This window comes from Rattus norvegicus, chromosome 2 (assembly GCF_036323735.1).
Source record: "Rattus norvegicus strain BN/NHsdMcwi chromosome 2, GRCr8, whole genome shotgun sequence".
NCBI classification, from domain to species: Eukaryota; Metazoa; Chordata; class Mammalia; order Rodentia; family Muridae; genus Rattus; species Rattus norvegicus.
In genome coordinates this window covers 213799380-213819417 of record NC_086020.1, presented here as the reverse complement: position 1 = coordinate 213819417, position 20038 = coordinate 213799380, and the positions used below count along the sequence as shown (strand labels likewise).

General features: G+C 40.9%; 1 protein-coding gene across 4 annotated transcripts in view; it reads left to right on the top strand.

Moving 5' to 3' along the window:
- Nucleotides 1-13798: 13798 nt before the first annotated feature.
- Nucleotides 13799-20038, top strand: part of Usp53 (ubiquitin specific peptidase 53) — a 61514-nt gene continuing 55274 nt past the window's right edge. For 2 of the 4 annotated variants that reach the window (XR_010063594.1, XM_039102091.2), the window contains exon 1: nucleotides 13828-14106. The gene's annotated coding sequence lies outside the window, so the exon portion shown is untranslated. The other 2 variants (XM_017590782.3, NM_001389268.1) reach the window with 2 other exon arrangements.

The window sequence follows — 20038 nt, the reverse complement described above, 5'->3', positions numbered from 1 at the left end:
CAGTCTTAGGGTATCTGGAGCTTTTCTCTCATCCTTTATAACTGGATTCTATGTATGCATTGGCTTGATGTGGACTGCTTCATAATTACACACTCTCAGTATATTCTCCTTATACTCACAAAGAACAATATAAGCAGATGTACTCAAAACTGTCACATTTGGGGGAAGAAGTGCATGTGCTGATCTAGCACGGATTAGTGAAGCAATACACTTTACTGTGTAAATCACCATTTCTTCCACTGCTCTAAGGACTGTTCCTGACCACGCTTGTTGAAAGACACTCTAGCTCCTCCCTGAGCTTCCTTTCTTTTTACTGTTGATACTCTCTAACAGAATGCATCTGGCTAGATTCTTTTAGAAGTTGATGCCAAGATGGAATCAAATGGAAAGTAATTTTCATAGGAGAAATGTCTACATGACAGAAAATGGGGATTGAGTTAAGAAAACCCAGAAGGAGCCACACAACTCTAAGGGAAGGCCACCGGCATTCTGGACTGCAAGCTCAGGAACACCCAGAAAGGCTGCGGAGGAGGTCCGGTCAGGAGGTTTGTGTCAACCAGAAACTGCCTTAGTCACTGCCTATGTCCACCCTGGATAGGAATCAGTCCTCAGGTTTGACACCAGTGTGTAACATCAAAAGTCAAATGTGAGTACGAACTACAGTTATTTAAATAATCTACTCTTTACTCTGAATACATAGAAAGACTGAACACAGCATCAGCTCATGCAGTATCTTTCCTTTCCAATTCATCAAAACACTTTAAAGAGGCTCCTTTGCTATGAAGTTTAGTTTTCACATTGAGATTTCAATGGGGACAGGAAAAGGACCAAACATCAAGCATTAAAGTGGGTTTTCAAGACAGTTGCACCTGAAACATTGCAATATAAGAACTCTTGTGTTGGGGTTCTTTTGCAATTGTTGCTGCTGCCTTTTTTTTTTTTTTACTTGTTGCTGTAATAAAGTAACTGACATAAAGAACTATAGCAGGTAGAATTTTGTCTCGGTGACAGTGCTAGTTTTTAGTCCTTGACTGTTCATTCTGTTGTTTCAGGAACATGATGTAGACACCTGTCTACTCACCTTGCTTTGCAGAGAGGCGGGGGTGGGGGGGTGGGGGGTGGGGGGGTGGGGAAGGGCAGTGAATTAGGTCTAACCTACACAATCAAGCTGGGAGTGTTGTACTTCATCTATCTAAAAGTTTCCAAACCTCCCCAGAGAGCATTCCATTTCAGTTAACTCTCCTTGTGGCTGATACAAAATATCTAACAAAAGCAACTTAAGAAAGGGCTTTTGTTTGCTCAGAGTTTAAGAGTGTCCAACATTGCAGGCAAGGAACCGCAGCAGGAGCCTGATGTCAGCAGGCAACTGGTCTCAGTGTCTGTAGACAGGAAGCAAAGAAGGATACCTGTGCTCAGCGTTATTTTGCCTTCCCACCTCAATTAACCTAGTCCAGACAACCCTTGATAAACAACGCCAGGTGTTAATTTAGCCTAGATAATCCCGCACAGATATTCCTAGAGACCCATTTCCTAGGCCAAGTCTTCAAATCGACCATCAGTATTAACCATCACACATAGACCCAAGCTGGAGACTAAGCATTCAACACAGGGACTTGCCAGGGACGTTTCATTTTCAAACTAGAATACCTTGGGGCTGTGTTATAGAGCACATTAAATTTTTGGCACAAAGAAAAATGGCCATGTTTTAAAATACATATTTAGATATCAAGAATGGGGAATCATCACAATTATCAGACGCTGTTGGACTATACTTATACACAGTGTCATAGTCTGTTGTTTAAGAGTTCTCTTGTTAATAGAGATAAAACAATATTTTACATACAGAAATAAGCAAAGACTACTCTGATAGTTAAGATCACCAACTTGACAAGATTTAGAATCACCTAGGAGACAAGCCCATGGACCTGTCTGATGAATTTTCTACACTGGGTTAATTGGGTGGAAAGACTTACCCATATGTAAGAAGCACCATTCTATGGGCTGAGGACCTAGACTTATCTAGGGGATAGCTAGCTGAGCACCAACATTCACCTCTTTTTGCTTCCTGATTGTGGATACAATGTGACTAATCACCATGCCTTCCTCACTGTGATGAACCATATCCCCACCTGAGCAAAATTAAATGCTTCCTTTTTTTTCATTGCTAATTTTTTATTGTTGTTGCTTTTTACTTATTCACTTTACATTCTGCTCACTGACCCTCCTCCCAGTCACCTCCTCCCACAATCCTTTCCCCCCTTTTCCTCTGAGCAATTGGAGGCCCCCATGGATATCCCATGACCCTAGCACATTAAGTGTCTGTGAGGCTGGGTGCATCCTCTCCCACTGAGGCCAGACAAGGCAGCCCAGCTAAAAGAACATATTCCACTTACAGGTAACAGCTTTTGGGATAGCCCCTGTTCCAGTTGTTTGAGACCCATATGAAGACCAAGCTTCACATCTACGTGTGCGAGGAGGCCTGGGTCCAGCCTGTGTGTGTTCTTCCCTTGGTGGTTCTGAGGGCTCCACCCAGAAGCTGACTCAAACAGATGCAGACATCCACAGCCACATCGAGCTTGGGGACTCTTATGGAAAAACAGGAGGAAGGATTGTGGCCTTTAAGTGGATAGGAACTCCATAGGGAGACCCACATAGTCAACTAACCTGGACCCTTGGGACTCTCAGACACTGAATCAAACCCTTCCTTTTTAAAGTCACTTTTATCATGTTCTAGGGGCCTGCATGGCCTTAGGTGAACTGATCTGAAGCATTGGATGCAGGCCAAAAGACTGATGATCTCCAGCCTTGTAGGAAACTTAACTCTTACTTACTTTAAACTTACTTTATAATTCTTTGGCAGTTAATGTATGCTGCATAGCAGTGGGGAATTTGGCAGAGGATTTATTGCTAAGGTTCCTTTTTCTCTTGCCCAGAAGCCTTGCCTCTTGCTGACCAGGGAAGCTGGAGACTTGGAGTAATTAACTTTTAGTGAACCAGGAAAAGAAAGTCACGCTCTCAGAAAGAAAAAGTTTTACACAGGAAGTATGCACAGAAACACAGACAGACAGACAGACAGACAGACAGACACACACACACACACACACACACACACACACAAACACACACTCACATTTTTGTTGGGCCCAACCACCTGTCTCATCAACTTACATACTTACACGCACACACCTATACTTACAAATGCACATCTAAAATTGGTGGATGGAGCAAAAGCCCCCAGGAGAAAGTTCATTGAGCAAGGGTCAGTGCAGGAAAAACTCACTCATTCTGGATGAAAAGTAAGCTCCAACCTTTATAACTCAGAGAAAGAAAAAGCTTCTACCTTTCTATTTCTGTTAGTGGGAAAAACCCTAAAGGAAAATCTCCCAAGTAAAAAGAAGTCATCTCATGGTAAACAAAAACCTGCTCTCTCTGCTCTGCTTGCTCTGCTCTCTCTCCTATTGTCATCGTTCCTAGTTCTTGTATTTCTCAGGATACATAATCACATGGTATTCCAAACATCTTTTTTCAAAAGTTCACAAGTTTAAAGCATAAATTCAAATCATAAATTGAATTAAGAAATCGGAATTGTTTACATGAGCTTCCAATAAGACTAGTTATCCAATTAAACACTCATTATCTGTCACTAACTTCACAGGTTCAGTAAGAGTTTAAAATGATAATTCTTATGTCATTAGTTAGCAAGGATTCATCAAGAGGGAAATCATCTGCCCAGTGTCTCATTAGTTTTGAAGTTTTATACAAATAAATCTAGTCAATATTTAATCTTCTGTCCTTCCACCTACAACAAATTGTCTATTCCCAGTTTATGACCATAGTTATCAGATAATGGTTTCACAGTCAGTTCATAGGAATGTTTTCCCTGATGGTAAATCCGTTTCAAACCTGCTTTCTATCCTTATATGGTTAGTCTGTGACACATGAAGATTTACAGTGCCCTAATTGAAGCCTTTTTTATAGGGGGCTCAACATTACTAGTATAAATTCGGGAATTCTATAGAATCATTGTTAGGAATTAAGAAATCATCTATTTGTCTACATAGCATTACTGTAATAGAGTATATTTTGGTTGATCTGCAGAAAATCTGCCCAATAGGGAGAGCTAATGCCCAGGGATCATTATACTATTTGACAATAATAGGAAAGACATAATAGCAAGGGCCAATCCTGAGATGAAATTTCTGCAGACCTTGCACATCAGGGTTTGCTCATCCCCGCAATGCAATAGGCCATCTCCAGAAACTCATCTGTTTTTTTATTTTATTTTATTTTATTTTTGTTGTTGTTGTTGTTGTTTCTCCTGGATAGCTTCTGACAATCAGGCATTTCATCACAGCAGTGAGAAAGACCCATACAACTAGGCTATTATTTTGCCAGGTATAACCATAATATTGAAGCACACTTTCTGTTTAACAGCTGTTAGCTTAGAAACATGGAACCATAAAATTAGATTTTACCTTGAAATATTTTAAAACAATGTCACTTCTAGAATGGAAATGACTCTACTCACAAATCTAAAGTAAGGACTGAAGCCTCTGGCTTCTGTAGTAATATTCCTCCTACTGTCTGTCTCCTCAGTGAACACAGTTACCTCATGTTTACAAGATATGCCTTCTGTTGACATCTTGCAAATGGCTCTGTATGAGTACTGAAACAGGTATCAGCCTACCCAATTTGCACATCAATTTTTGAACCATAGAAAAATAAAACTGAAAGTTTAATGTTAGTAAAGTATGGAGTCAGAGGGTGAAACCTGTTTCTGTAACACAAGGAAGCTTCCGTTTTCTCAGTAAAATCAGTAATATGATGTCATCAAACTGCTGCATATGGCTTTAGTATGTCCTGCATAGGCTCCAATGCTAGGATCGTGGTCCCCCACTTTGTCAGTGTTAAGGTGGCAGAATCAAGAGATGGGGCCAAGCAGTAGAGTGATTAGGACTCTAAGAGTTCCTCCCTGAAATGATATGATGGTTTGAATATGCTTGGCCCAGAGTGGCACTATTAGAAGGTGTGGCCTTGTTGGCGGAAGTGCATTACTGTAGAGGTGAACAATGAGACCATCTTCCTAACCACATGGGAGCCAGTCTTCTAGCAGCCTTCAGATGAAGATGTAGAACTCTCAGCTCATCCTGTACCATGGCTGCCTGTATGCTTTCTTGTTCCTGACTTGATGATACTGGACTGAACCTTTGAACCTGTAAGCCAACCCCAATTAAATGTTGTCATTATAAGAGTTGCCTTGGTCATGGTGTCTCTTCACTGCAATGTAAACCTTAAGACAAACGAGATTAACATAGTTTTCATAAGATGTCAGTTAGTTCTGGAGAAATCAGACTGTACAAAAGGAGCAGGCCTGGGGCCTGAGTCTCTATTGCTTCTGGCTATGTGATCTCCTCTAGGCTACTTCCATAGTTGTTATTCCATCAACACAGAACGTGAATAGACAGGGCTGCCCAATATTTACTCTTGGCTTCCAAGACTGTAAGACAAACAAACATTTTCCCCTATAAAATACCTAACCTCAAATATTCTGTTATATAAATAGAAAATGGATTAATACATGAACCACAATGAGTATTTCTCTAACTGAACAGGAATAAATTTCTATTTTGGATTATAAAAAAGAGGAACCTTGCTTTGGTTAATAAAAATCTGTTGATCCATATTTATTAAGTTTTGCAAAGGAATCTAGATGTCAATTTGGTTGGTTAGGAACACAGTTTTTTTTTTTTAAATAATAGAATATAAAAATAAATCTCTAATAGTCAAAATAGTAGTCCATGAAATTCTTGTTCACTTTTAGGCATGTGTGTGTGTAATGAGTGACAAAGCAGTCTATGTATTCTAGGCTGTAGTGTAAAATGTCTGAAATCTGCTAGTAGTTCTTTGAATTTTAGATGCCAACTTTGTTTTAAGTAACTTAAATAGTGTCTATTTCATTAAAATTATTCTAGTCTGATAGTTAATAACATAAAAGTATTTGATCCAGAACTGCTAAAATAAAAAAGTAATTCAAAGTATGAGCAGAACAAAAACCGATAGAATGCTATTTATTCAGAAAACTTTTATTTTGAAATGTACCAAATATCTAGGAATATTACTTGTGAGCAGCTGGGTAGTCCTCAGGTTTAGAAGAATTTGGGTTTGGGTTTTGTTTCACAGGAAGATGAGAGATTCAATAACATAGGCAATTAAGAATTACAGATAGCTGAGTGTGGTGGTGCACACTTTTAATCCCAGCACTAGGAATCAGCAGGTTCCTTTGTGATTGAGGCCATCCTAGCCTACATATGAGTTCCAGAAGAGAGTCCCTACCTCAAAAAAAAAAAATCAGAAACAAACTAGAAGCAATAAATAAATAATTCATGATGAATTCAGCCCTCTTGTAAATCTCTGCCATTAGAAATATTTATAATTCTCTGAAATATTACTGATTATTTTCCAATGATTTTATTACTCTATTAAAATTAAGAAATTTTCTCTTTTCTTTTTTCCTGCAAAGTAAACTTCAACAAGGAAGCTCAACTTGGAAACAGCGGTGCCCTGAATATTTTTGTCATCTTTACAAAGAACTACTCTCCAGGGCAACTTCCTTTGTGTTTGGTATTCCAGCCAATGTGCTCTGAGCAAAGGACGCCGTGTTCCTTTCCTATTGTTTCTTAAGAAACTGTTTTACCTTCAGCAAAGTGGCCGAATACAAAATTATTTCAAAGGAATCAGTAGCCCTCCTTTATACAAACGATAAACTGAGAAGTTGGAGAGTCATAATGGTCTCAAATAAAAAAAAAAAAAATCTCTTGCTGTGTCTCTAACTAAGAAAGGAAAAGATCTGTATGACAAGAACTTGAAGTCTCTGAAGAAAGAAATTGAGGAAGGAATCAGAAGATGGAAAGCTTTTCCCATGCTCATGGGTTGGCAGGATTAATATAGTGAAAATGGCCATCTTCCCAAAACAAATCTACAGATTCAATGCATCTCTCATCCGAATTCCAACACAATTCTTTACAGGTCTTGAGGGAACAATGCTCAGCTTTATATGGAAAACGAATGAGCCCAAGCAATAAAAGAACCTCTGGAGGATTCACAATCCCTGACTTCAAGCTGTACTACAGAGCAATAGTGATAAAAACCTCACAGTATTTGGTATACAGATAGGTTGCTCAATGGAATCAAATCAAAGATCCAGAAACAAACCCACACACTTGCAGATAATTGATTTTTGACAAAGAAGCCCAAACCATACACTGGAAAAGGGAGAGCATCTTCAACAAACAGTGCTGGGCTAACTGGATGTCTGCACTGGGCTAACTGGATGTCTGCATGTAGAAGAATGTAAATAGATACATATTTGTCACCCTGCACAAAACTCAAGTCCAAATGGATCAAAGACCTCAACATAAAACCAGACACACTAAGTCTAGTAGAAGAGAAAGTGGGGATAGCCTTGAACTCATTAGTACAGGAGACAACTTCCTAAACAGAACACCAATGGCTCAGGCTCTAAGATCGGTAATTGATAAATGGAATCTTATGAAAGGACACCGTGAATAGGATAAAACAGCAGCCTACAGATTGGGAAAAGATCTTTACCAACCCTACATTCGATAGACAGCTAATATCCAAAATATATCCAAAATTCAAGAAGTTAGGCACCAACAAACCAAATAACCCAATTTTAAAATGGGGTATAGAGCTAAACAGAGAATTCTCATCAGAGGAATCTCGGGTGGCTGAGAAGCACTTAAAGAAATGCTCACCAACATCCTTAGTCATCAGGGAAATGCAAATCAGTTGACTCTGAGATTCTACCTTACATCCGTCAGAATGGCTTAGATTAAAAACATAAAGGAGAAGCACATGCTGGTGAGGATGTGGAGCAAGGGAAGCACACCTCCATCGCTGGTGGGAATGCAAACTGGGACAACCGCTCTGGAAATCAATCTGGTGGTTTCTCAGAAAATTGAAAATAGTTCTACCTCGAGATCCAGTTATACCACTCCTGGGCATATGCCCAAAAGATGCCCCATCATTCCAGCTCTTCTAAGACTTGAGAATATTTCAGGGAAAGTGTCATTCCAGACAAACTGCAAGTGTTTAGTCCTTGCAGTACGTGAGAGGAGCCTGGAGAATTTTATTCCCTGAGTTTAATCTTCCTTATCTGAGCAGTGAGGAATTTTAACAGATTAACATCTGAGTTCCTCCCATTTCCATCCCAGATAGCCTCAGCCCTGGCTTCTGGATCTCTTAGTACCGTACACAGTGTCTTGCTCCCTTCTAGCTACTCTGTAACCATAGCTATAAACAGATCCACACTTAACTGATACTTTCTTTCAGTTGTTTAAATGTAGTCAACTTATGTTTATTGAGTAGTTCCATGCTAAATATTGTGTGTACATACTACTTAAATATATTAATATTTAGGGTCATTCAATAAGTTTAATAATCTGCATAAGGCACTCCATTTTTTTTTTCAAAACCAAGTCCCACAAACAACTGGTAATGTACTAATTCTATAAACAGCATTCGAAGGTAAGGGATACTAGTAGACTGCTACACACAGAGGAGAGAAACTGAGACTTCGAGAAACTCAAAAAGGTCAAAATCAGACAAATAAATCTAATGGTCAGGATTTAAATTAGCCTATCTGTGAATAAGACTGCTTTCTAACTCATTTCAAAATTGCCGTTTGGAATTAATCCAGACAAGCACGGAATGGAATGTCAGGAATCTAGCCTTCTGAATTGTCCTCCTTGACACTGCTGAAGATACAGAAGTTATTTAGGCAATAAGAATTTGTGGGATGTACACCTGGAGTCCCAGCATTTGTGAGGTGGCGGCTGTAGGATCAAGAGTTTAGGCACGTCCTCAGCCATAGAGCTTGGAGGATGGTAAGCTACATAAAACAGTTTCTCAAAACAAACAACAAACACCCTAAAATTAAATAGACTAGTGAATCCTTTTTATCAGTTATAGAATAAAATTTGAAAACCTAATAGGATCAGGCTACATAAACATTCGTGTTCTATGAAGATTCTACGGGCATAATGATCCGAGAAACTTAGTTTCATATAGATTCATTAAAATCCGAATACAATTCATTATTTTGAGTCTAAACCTGCATGGTCTAGCAAAGCATAGTTGTACACTACTTTAGAACAACCCTAGTTGAGCTGTTCTGATTAAAACCAATTGTGTGAAACAACGGAAGAAATGCTTTCTCTAAACTGCAATCAGATTCACTGCAAAATTCTAGTTTTATTTTTGGCTGGCACATTTTTTTCAGAGGCTGACAGCATAAGTGCATTATGAATCAGTCACACCGGGCACACTGCATTCAATAATGCACAAGGCTCTTCAGAGGAAGGCCCACTTGAGAGTGGCACAGTTGAGATAAAGACAGAAAAATGTTTCCTATTACTGGTCATTTAAATCTCTAACTCGTCTTTGGTTTCCCAGGTTTAAGGGACCAGCTAGTGCATGTTTCCGTGTTAATGTCTTGTTTGTTCTTATACTTTACATGCTATCCTTACTGGTTCTTCCCATTCTTTGTTTACCTTTGACCACTATTTTTTATGCTATGCTAGAATTCACTTCAAGTAGAATAAGGTAAAATATAATAAATTAAAATGAATTGGTTTAGTACTCACTAGGCCTTCAAAAATTGAGATTATTTTTAGCTTCAGAACACAAGTGGAATTTTCAACATGAAGGAGTGTCTTAAGAGGAATTGAAGATAAACTTCCATTGCTGTAAGGGACAAAAATAAGAACACTAAGTGCACATTCCAGGGAGGTAGATTTCAGCTCACTGTGATGGTTTCTTAAGAGTTAGAAAGTCATAAAAAGGAAGTGATGGGTCCCCTTCCCTCAGTTAGGAAGGAACAGATCCCTACATGAATGAAAGTCTGGACCAAGGGCATTCTGCAGAAAATAACACATAGCTTCTTGTAGCATCACACTATCAGCTGACACAGTATTGGTAATATGGCCATCAGAATACAAGGTAGGGCTGAACAGTTTCTTTGATCTGAAGCATTATCAAATGATATAATATGCTATTTTTCAATCCTAGTTTTTGCAGATAAGAAAATTAGAATGTTTCAAAGTAAAACAATGCAAGAGTATGCAATTGGCTAAGCTACCTAATCAGCAAAACTTAAGGAGGCCACAGTTTAAGTCACTTGCTATCTTACCAGCAAATGTTCTTAGAATAGCAGAATCTTATGAGGAACAGGATGGAAAGCCAATAACATTTAAGCCAAAGAAGGTTGTGTAAATGCCAGGGGTATTGAACTTGACCTTCTTGTGCTTATCAAACCACCTCAGAGGTTGGGCATCCAGTGAATATTCAACCCTTAACTTCTTTGAAAGGGGAAAGATAACTCTCAGGGACTCTCTCACACCTTGTTCTTTTGAACCAGTGACACCACACACCAAAGGGCACTGCTGCAATAGTTTCCAGGACACTTCTACACTGCTTTGCGGTCAGACAAAATGGCCCTTTCCTGTAAACTGTGAAAACTGCTGGAAAGGGGTCAGAATCCCCCCACACTAATTGCCTAACAAAAGGGGTAAAATGCCCGACCTAGGATAATGCCCATGCTGTGACCGAGTGGAAAGGCTCTGCTACTGAGAGCAGGGGCGTTTTATTTGGAGTTGTATGATTCTTTCTCACAGAAGGCCATCTTGTCATATGTAGTTTAGTGGCATCCTTGCCTCCAAATATCACAACCCAAACTGTTCTCACCATTGCCATGTGTCCCACAGGAGAGAAACATATACAAAATAAGGTCAAATGTCCTAGTTGAGCTGTACATAGGAATAAAGACTGCAAAATATAGGCTGGCAGGAGATATCAAGACACTGTTAGACAAGTAGAGAGATCATTCAGGGGGTTGTAGGCCTTGGCAAGAATTTGGGATTTTGTTTCATATAAATGATAAACCATAGAGCAATTTTAAGTTAGGAACTAACGTGAATATATTCTAAACAGGATACCTTGGTGGCCTATGTGAGAAATGGATTGAATACAATGAGAATAAATGAGACCTTACAATTTATATAGTAAGACATGTTATCATTTAAAGTAGGTCGAGGAAGGGCAGCCTGAGAGCTCAGTAGGTAAAGGCACTCGCTGACAAACTGATGATACAAGTTCTGTCCCTGGGACCCGCATGGTGGAAGGAGAAAACCGACGTCTACAAGTTATAAATAAATGGAGGTATTGTTTTAAAGTGAGAAGGAAAAGCTGATGAAGTAGGAGGAACGCCATGGAAGGATTATGTCACAAAAACTGAGATGTGTGTGGAGGAAATGGTTTTGACTAGGTTTTTCTGTGAGGTTCATCCCTGAGTCATGGTCTGAAATTTTTTTTTTTCTTACTTAGCTTTAGTTTCCCCTATAACTCTTGGTCATACTCCAAAGTAGTCATACCATTCAAGAACTTACAAGGGCTCCCATTACCCCAACCCCACGCTAGCCTTTTGAACAGTTACATTTCTTTCTTCACACATCCCCCAGTAGCTAACTTTTGCCTAAACAGTTTTCTCCATTCTTTTTTTTTCTTCATGAGAGAGGTTTATTGTGGGGGAAGGGGGGCAAAAGGGGCGACAGAGATGAAGGGGAAAAGAGAGAGAAGGCAGCTTTCGATACGCAAACAGAATCAACTAAAACTTTTCATTCCATTCACTAATAATGTATCTGTTGAACACTGGTGCCAGATGCTTAACAGACAGGAGCCTTTTGCTGCTTCTCTGAAGCAGAGAAAAAGAGAGAAAAGTCTGCCTGCGAGGCAGGGTCAAGGCAGGTCAGGGTCTGCTGGCAGATTTCCTGGCCTGCTGAGGCATGGAAGGATAAGAGGGGGTGCACTTGAGGCTCAAGGCGAGGGGCTGAGGATTCTATTGACCTTGGTGGGAGGAATAGGGAGGTTTTTGGATGGGAACAGCAGATTGTTGGCTTGTGGCTTTGCTTCCCAGGGTACAGGTATAAAAAGGCTATGAAAAATAACACTCCCTGCTGGCGTGGTGTTGACCTGCAGCCCTCCCGTTATCTGTCTCTCACATCTTTTTTCCTGTCTTCCCTACAACAGCGTCACTCCCCTCTAGGAGGACTGTTGGACTTCATACCGACCAGACTGGTACCTTAACTATGCCTAAAACTCCAGTGGGGGGGGGGAATATATGCTCTCTAGGGCTTAGTTAATATACAATTATTTGTCAGACCTCCTTATGAATATTTTGATAGGAAAAAGATTTCGCCTAGCATCCAATTTTGGCTTTTTCTTTTAGCTTCTTTTTTCCCTCTGTGCACCATTTCACCCTACTCCACCCCAACAGTTGTGACTTACCACACCTATAGCTATTAATTATTTCCAGGAACTACTGGATCCCAGTTCCTCTGGATAGAATGTTGCTATTCCTACCAGTCAACACTGGCAGGAATTTAGCCACAGGGTAGTACATTCCTTAGTTTGAGTTGTAACAACCACATTGTGACCTTCCTAGCTTCAATTCCACAACCACCAACCCTCTGACCTCAGCCCCCCTTCCAGAGCAAGGCATTCAGATCTTGTGATGTCAAGAGTCTGACGCAAACATGAAAGAAAAGGACATTAACATAACAAGATCTGGACTGCTTGCTCCCAGGTCTATTTTTTTCATGTGATATTTCACTTCTGAGAATACACAATATAGATGAAAGTTTAAGTTCATGGTTGGGAAGAGGGGACATAAGATATATTAAACACCTCAAAACAGAGGTTCCACTGTTTTGAGGTTCACTGATGTGAAGAGTGGATCCACAGGGGAAGAAAAAAACGTTTAAGGTGCATTAGACAGGTAGCTGCAGAACCAGGAGGAAATAGCATGGAGCCAATCGCTTTAAATTCCTCAGAGCTGGTTTCTCCGGCTCCCTCCACTCCAGATTTTAATGTTGAGGACAGCGTCTATAGCTTCATGTTACTTTTTTTTATGTGGTAAACACGCAATAAATTCTCAGAGATCCAGTGTCAAGTGCAATAACCTCACTGCATGTCACCAATCAGCTTCTAGGGTGTCCTAGTGCGGTTTCTTCAGGCAAATTAAAGAGTCACCTTTGAGTTTATCTAAGTCTACTTTTATCACTATGTTCTACTCATACCACGTTTGGAAATGTCTCCAAACCTACATCGACTTTTTGAGACATCTTAATAGTCAGCCAGGCTTTTGTTTGTTTGTTTGTGTTTTCCTTTTAACTATGATCCCAAATAAAAGTTCTTTTCAAACAAAGGTTAGTCTGGTTCTCAGAGGCGGCTTGGAACTCAAAACCTTTTCCAAAACGCGGAAACGATGCTGCCAAAATTTCTGACGAATATTAACTGGGTCAGCATGGTTATGAAGACGTTCATTTTATTAGTGGTCACGAAACCCCCAACTAGGGAAAAGACATTCACACCAAAAAGGTAACCACTCAACTGCACACAAACCGTACCGACTCCCCACGAGAACCGCCGGGGTGCCGACCTAGCAATGGTCGAACCCACAGACCCTCGGCTCAGTTCCTGGCGCATCCGCACTCAGCCTGCAAAGCCGCAAAACCAAGGCGGAGAACACCAGGACGACCGTGTCTGCTGTGGAAATGAACCGCAGTCCCCTGCCTACTACACGGCTCGAGGATCCGCCACGTCCCTCCTCACCGCCCGCCCCTCGGCGCGCCACCCTCGCGTCGGGAGAAGCCTGAGTCCTGCTCTCGCGGGATCTCGCGCCTCACAGAAGCCCGCGGAAAGGGAGCATCACCCGCAGGAAAGCCGGGAACTCACGTGCGGGGGCGGGGCGCGACGAGGAGGCAGGACGGGCGCAAGGGGGCGGGGCGTCCTGACGCGAGGGAGGGCGGGGTCCAGAGACCTGTTGATTGCAGGTGTCACTGCCCAGACTGGCCCCTGGGTTTGGGGCGTGCGCGCATGCTCTGCGCGGGTCCGGCGGCTGAGAGCGGCGGTGGGGCAGTCTGTCTCTGTGCGTGTCGGTTTGGCTGTCACGACGTTGTGGGTGTCGGCGCGAGGCGGAGCCGGGCCAGCGGGACTGGAAGGCTACGGCACCGGGAGGTAGAGCTTGGGGTGAGTCTCGGGAGCCCCGGCTGGGCGGAGGACTCGCGTCCCCACGGCCTGGCGGCGCTCGGGCGCGCTGACCCGGGTGGCCGCAGGCTGAAGGCGGGATCCGGCCGGGTCGGGATGCGCTGGCCAGGCTCCTGCGGCTCACGGTTCAACCCTACAGCCGTCCGAGCACTCAGCCTTCTCCAGGGCTCCAGCATGATTGGCGTCCCTCTTTGGGAGAGCAGACTGGATTGGATGTGATAGAATCTTGGGTTGGTGGTTTGTTTCTCAGTAGCTGTACGGACGCACAGAGTTAATGTTTAGCTTCTAAACGGCGCTTTACGGTACAATTACCAAACTACTCGCCAGCGGCGCGGGGGAACAGGAAGTGCCTGCACAGGTGTAACTGGGAGGATCTGTAGCCCTGCAATCTGAGCTTGTTTTGAGGTTTTGTTATTCTCAAAAGGTTGGCTTTCTCTGAGCAGATCCTGATAAATGCTTGCAAAACGTACCGCACGTCCTTATCTGCTTGCAGTCTTCCGTAGCTGGAAACATATTCTTTCCTCCCAAGATATTTTCAAGGCTGCTTTTGAGGTACATTGACTGTAAACTTAAGTTCTTTGTGATCAGCACTGAAGAGTTGAAAGAAAGGCACGCTGATTTTCACATTTAAAAGGTGTAGTCAATGCTGACTGACAAAGTTATGATAGAAAGGATTGGTGACATTGATAACTTGTCGGTTTTATTTTCTGCCGTTTTCAATTCTTTGTCGATGATGGTCGAGGCAAAGACCATTCTATTCTGTTAATGAGAAAAGGAAAAAAATAGTGAAGAAAAGGTCTTCAAAAGTAATGTGTGATTTATCTGCTATTGTCAGAAGAATTCTGGTTAGATTTACTGCGGGTGGGCGCTGAAGTATGAAAAATAAGGTTTTTCGACTTATCTTTTAGAGACTTTTAAAATGAGCCCCATTGGACAGCTTGCCTAGGTTCATGATTACTGGCTATAAACTTCTGAAAGCGATTTATTTAGTTTGTAAATCAAGTCAATGGTAGTTATGTATTTTCCCCAAAGGGTAAAAAACAAGAGATCCCAAACAAGCCTTTCCCTTAGGATTTATTTTATTCATAAAGTTGTAGGTTCTATCGAATTCTTAGTACTTGACACAAACAATTCACTATTTTCTCTAAAAGATGCAGATGTCACTTTTTTTTTTAAGTTTTCCATTTTAGCGGTAGGATGCACTTTCTACTTATTCTTGCTCTTTAGAAAGAAAGCCCACAATGCTCTTACAGTTTCAATATCTACTCTGATTCAAGATATTTTTTTATATTGTTTACTTTTAAAAGTTTATTTTGACTATGTAGTATCGAGAAATGCAGTTTTGGTGTTACCATGGCTTGGAAGTTTGTTTTGACAGGATAAAGTTTAAAGATGAAAAGAAATCGAATCTGTTTTAAGGGATGATAGGCACTTTTAGAGGCTAACTTCAGTCGTTCCTTTATGTTGGGAGCTCTGTAGTTGTAGAAGGAATGAACCAGGGAGGTTGCTTGACTCTACAACTTTCTGAAAATACATCTTATATCCATACAGTGGGCTTTTAAGTTAACTGACAAAGGTGAGTTATTAAAATACTAAGCAGCTTTGTTATTTCGTAGCTTGAACTATAAGGTATGACCTAATTATAGTCCCTAATGACAATCTGCAGAAAGCTTGGTAGCTTACATTTTGTACATGCAAACATTCTGTACACAGTGTGCTACAGTATGAAGCTCTTCATGAGATCGTGTGTTAGGGAAGGACATGTGCTGATGTGTGTCATCAGGAAAAGCAGGGTAGAAGTTAGTGATGATACAGGTGTAGTATTGGATGGTAGATTATTAACTTTGTGTTGCAATGATTATTCAAATGCTCGTTTGCAATGTGTGTGTATAATAGAAATAGGAAATAGGTGTAACTTGCTCTACCATACATAAAAAAAATCCTTACTAGTTCTTGGAATTTTAAATAACTTTATATAACACCCTAATCTTGGTAGCTTATTGAGCTTTTTTTTTTAATAGAAAATTTCTCTCTCTCTCTCTCTCTCTCTCTCTCACACACACACACACACTCACACACACATTTGTACTATTTTTTCCAAGTTAATTTATATTCTGTACCAATTTCTTAGTGGTCCATGATCAGAAATGTAGTGTTTGCCTATAATTTTGTTATTTATATACTTCGTTGTCTTCCTGTGTAGCCTAGGTTAACCTCAATTTTGCAGTCCTCCTCCTTCAGTTTTCCAAGCACTGAGATTATAGGTATACTACATATGGTTTAGGATTAAATTTTAATATAATTGGTATTCTGTGTGATTGATTTTTTTTTTTTTTGGTAACATTTTTCTTTTTTACAAATGCTACCAGAGGAGCCTATATCAGGCCACAGGAAGAGTCCACGGGGCTCAAATTGCCTCATGTATTCACATTAGTAATCTGGAAAGTAAAATTTTATGTAAACCTTCACTATCCTACGTTTCAAAGCTTTGTATGTACGTGTGTGTAAGTGCTGTGTGTGTGTGTGTGTGTGTTGTTGTTGTTTTGTTGTTTTGTTCTTTTGTTCTTTGGTGCCGGTCATTGAACTAGGCCATGGGCCTTGCCCACAGTAGGCCAGTGCTGTGACCACAGAGCTGTGAGAACCTCAGTTCCATCTTTAATTATACTAGTAAATAAAATTAGTTATTTGACATCTTTGTGATAGTATGAAGTTTTATCATACTGAACACTATAAAAGGAATTAAAGGTCGGAAAAGTTTTAAGGAATGTTGCTGGATTTTTTTTTTCTTGTGGATGGGTATTTTGCCTTTATGTGTGCACCATCTGTATTCCTGCTACCCACAGAGGACAGAAGCAGATCACCTGAGACCCACAATTCTGAACTGACCTGAGGGTGCTGGGAATCAATGTAGATCCTCTGGGAAAGTAAGAACTGCTCTTAACTTAGCAGCCTTCTCTAGCACCAAGCAATACTGTTTCTGACTTAGCATTTACATTTTTCTGGGTTAGCAGGTTTTTCTCAGTAAACCTTTTCTAACAAATTCTATGTACTAGATATTAGAAACACAAATATTAATAAAGTGTGTTAAATAATCATGTCAGAATGTTTATTTTTGGGGGCAGGGGCACTTTTTGAGACACAATTTTTGTATAGTTCGGTTTGATCTGGAATTCACCACGAAGCCTTAGCTGGTGTCCAGCCATTGGCTTTAGCCTCCTTAGTGCTGTGTTAGTAGGAATGAACACCCACTCCCAGCTGTGGATTCTTCCTCCTCTAAGCTTCACTTCTGGCTATTCTGAACCATGACCACCACCCCTACATTGAGTTTCCAAAGGTGAAAGGGTGGTAGACTGCTTTCTTCCTCTTATACCCTCATTTTTGTACCATTCTACTTCTCTCCCCTTTCTTCTACCAACTTCCATCCACACCACCCTGACGAAGTGGATTCTGATTTGACAGAGGATGGTGGGGTACTTTATCCTGAGTTACATCTGGAGAGCTGCACCATGTTGCTAGAGACTACAGATAGAATAATTAAGGGAATCTGAAGATAGGTAAGCCATCACCTTAAGATTGAGATGACGGCTGAGCAGACAGGAGATGCTAAGGCAAACGGGGCAGCATTTAGGGGCTGAAGACATGAGCACTAGCAAGATGCCCGTCCATGACTTCTCTGTAAGTGCAGCTGGGCATGTTTGTAGATGACCACATCATATTTCAATGTCAAAAGGATGGACTCTGACAGGTGATCTTTGCTAGGAACACCTGTTATTTAGGATGTAACTTTCCCCTCTCAGATTCATTTAATAAATACAGAAGATGCTTGGGATTTGCTCTACATTTCCAAAGACTTGAGAAGAGGGGACAGTAAACAAAACATACAATACCATAGGTCAATTACATAGTGTTTTAGAGGATAGGAAATGCCAAGAGGAATTGGGAAGGTAAGATAGAAGTAATGATGGTTTGCAACTTTAATTTTAGGCTATACTTAGAAAGTAGTGAGGCTTTGGAGAGAACAGAAGGCAAAGGCAGGGGAAACAGTAATTCAAGGCACAGGGAGAGCTGTTAAGGCTATCAGGAGTAGGGATTTGCTTGAGACGTGTTTGAGAATGATAAGGAGCCAGTATGCTGGAATGGGAAAAGGCAAAGATCAGGTGGCTTTTAGTGAGGTTAGAGGGTAGGTCTATTTAGAGAGTCTCTGTAGTGTGAATGTCTGTGAACCCTTAAAATGTCTAAGTTGATACCTGCTCCCCAGTGCAGTAGTGCTAACAAGTGAGGTTTGGGCGGGGCGGGGCAGGGCAGGGGGGGGGGATCATTAGGTTGTGACAGCAAAACCTTCATGAATGAAGAGGTTAGAGTAATCTTGCTTATCTCTACTCCCATGTGTGGATACCAGAAGGCACCATCTTTGAAAAAGGTAAGCCCTCACTATTCACTGCGACCTTAATATTCCCAGCCTTCAAAACTGCAAGAGATAGGTTTTTTATTACTTATAATATCTAAACATGGGTATTTTGTGTAACAGCTAAAGCAAACAAAAAATAGATAGAAAATCTGAAAACCCGATAAGTTAGATTTCATCAAAACTTAATACTTCAAAATTAAAGCATTCTTAAAGGTCAGTAAGGCATACCGGTAAGATGATGACTAGAAGACTGAACATGTTTTCTTTCCTGAGAGCTCGGAAGTTACCTAAGCATGTGAAAAGCTTCTAAGTCTCACTAGGTCTGGAAATGTGTATTCAGCCACAGCCCAACAGTGCAGAGCACAGCATCTCTAAATGAAAGAGATCAAGGCAGCAGTTGGTGGTGAAGACCTCCTGCAGCTGCAGTTAGAGCCCTCAAATGCCAGTGTCTGAAAGCTTACCATGCATTTGGTGATTTTTTTTTTTAATGAAGTAAAACATAAGTCATCATACATTCTAGTAATCTGACTCAATATATTCCTAAGAGAAATGGGGGAAACCCAGACTACAGAAAGAGCAGTACTCAAATGTTCATGCTTATTTACAATAGGTTGGAACCACTACAGAAATATAAATTTGGGTATGTTACTTCACAACAGTACTACTTAATCATACAAAGGAACTAGCAGCGGCCGAGCTGTGCAGTAAGTTGGTGGAACTCAAAAACATTCTTCCAAGAGAAATAAACATATGATTTCCTCTGTGTGAAATTCTAGAAAATTGAAATTCTGGGAACAAAAGCAGATAAATGTTTGTTTTAGTTGGGGAGCATAGTTTTCTGTTATGGTGTAACAAATTACCACAAGTTTAGCAACTTAAAATAATTCCTATCAATTGTTTTATACTTTCATAGTTTTAGGGAGCCAGTCCAGATAGGCTCAACAAGGTCTCTGTCCTTGGTGTCCCACGGCTGAGGTCAGAGAGTCAAATGTGTAGGTTCCTCAGGGAAGAATCTGCTAACGGGCAGATTCTTTTCCCTGTAGGACTAAAATCTCACTTCTCCGGCCCTAAGGGCTCCCCACACTCCTCATGTGGGCTCCATATCCTTGTTACCCTGTAGGGGTGAAATCTGTCCACCTTCTCCCTACCCTCTACCAGCTAAAGAAAGCTTTCGTTGCTTTTAAAGGCTTCTGACATTAGATTTCCCCCTCCCTCCCAAATAATCTGTCATCATCTGTCAGAAAACAGATGCCATCAATGGATTGTATCTTGCCTATCCTCGGTTTTGGACAGTAGGGTGTAAAGTATGTGAGTATGTGTACATGTATACATGCATATTATTGTACTTCTCCCCATACTGGAAAAGGTTATGGCTGTGAAGAGGCTTGAGAGAGCTTTCAGGGGATTGGAAACAGTTGGCTGGGGTAGTGATTACATGTCAAAACTCATTCAGCTGTACATTAGAGGAATGAATTTTGTTGAATAACCATGACTCAGAAAAGCAGG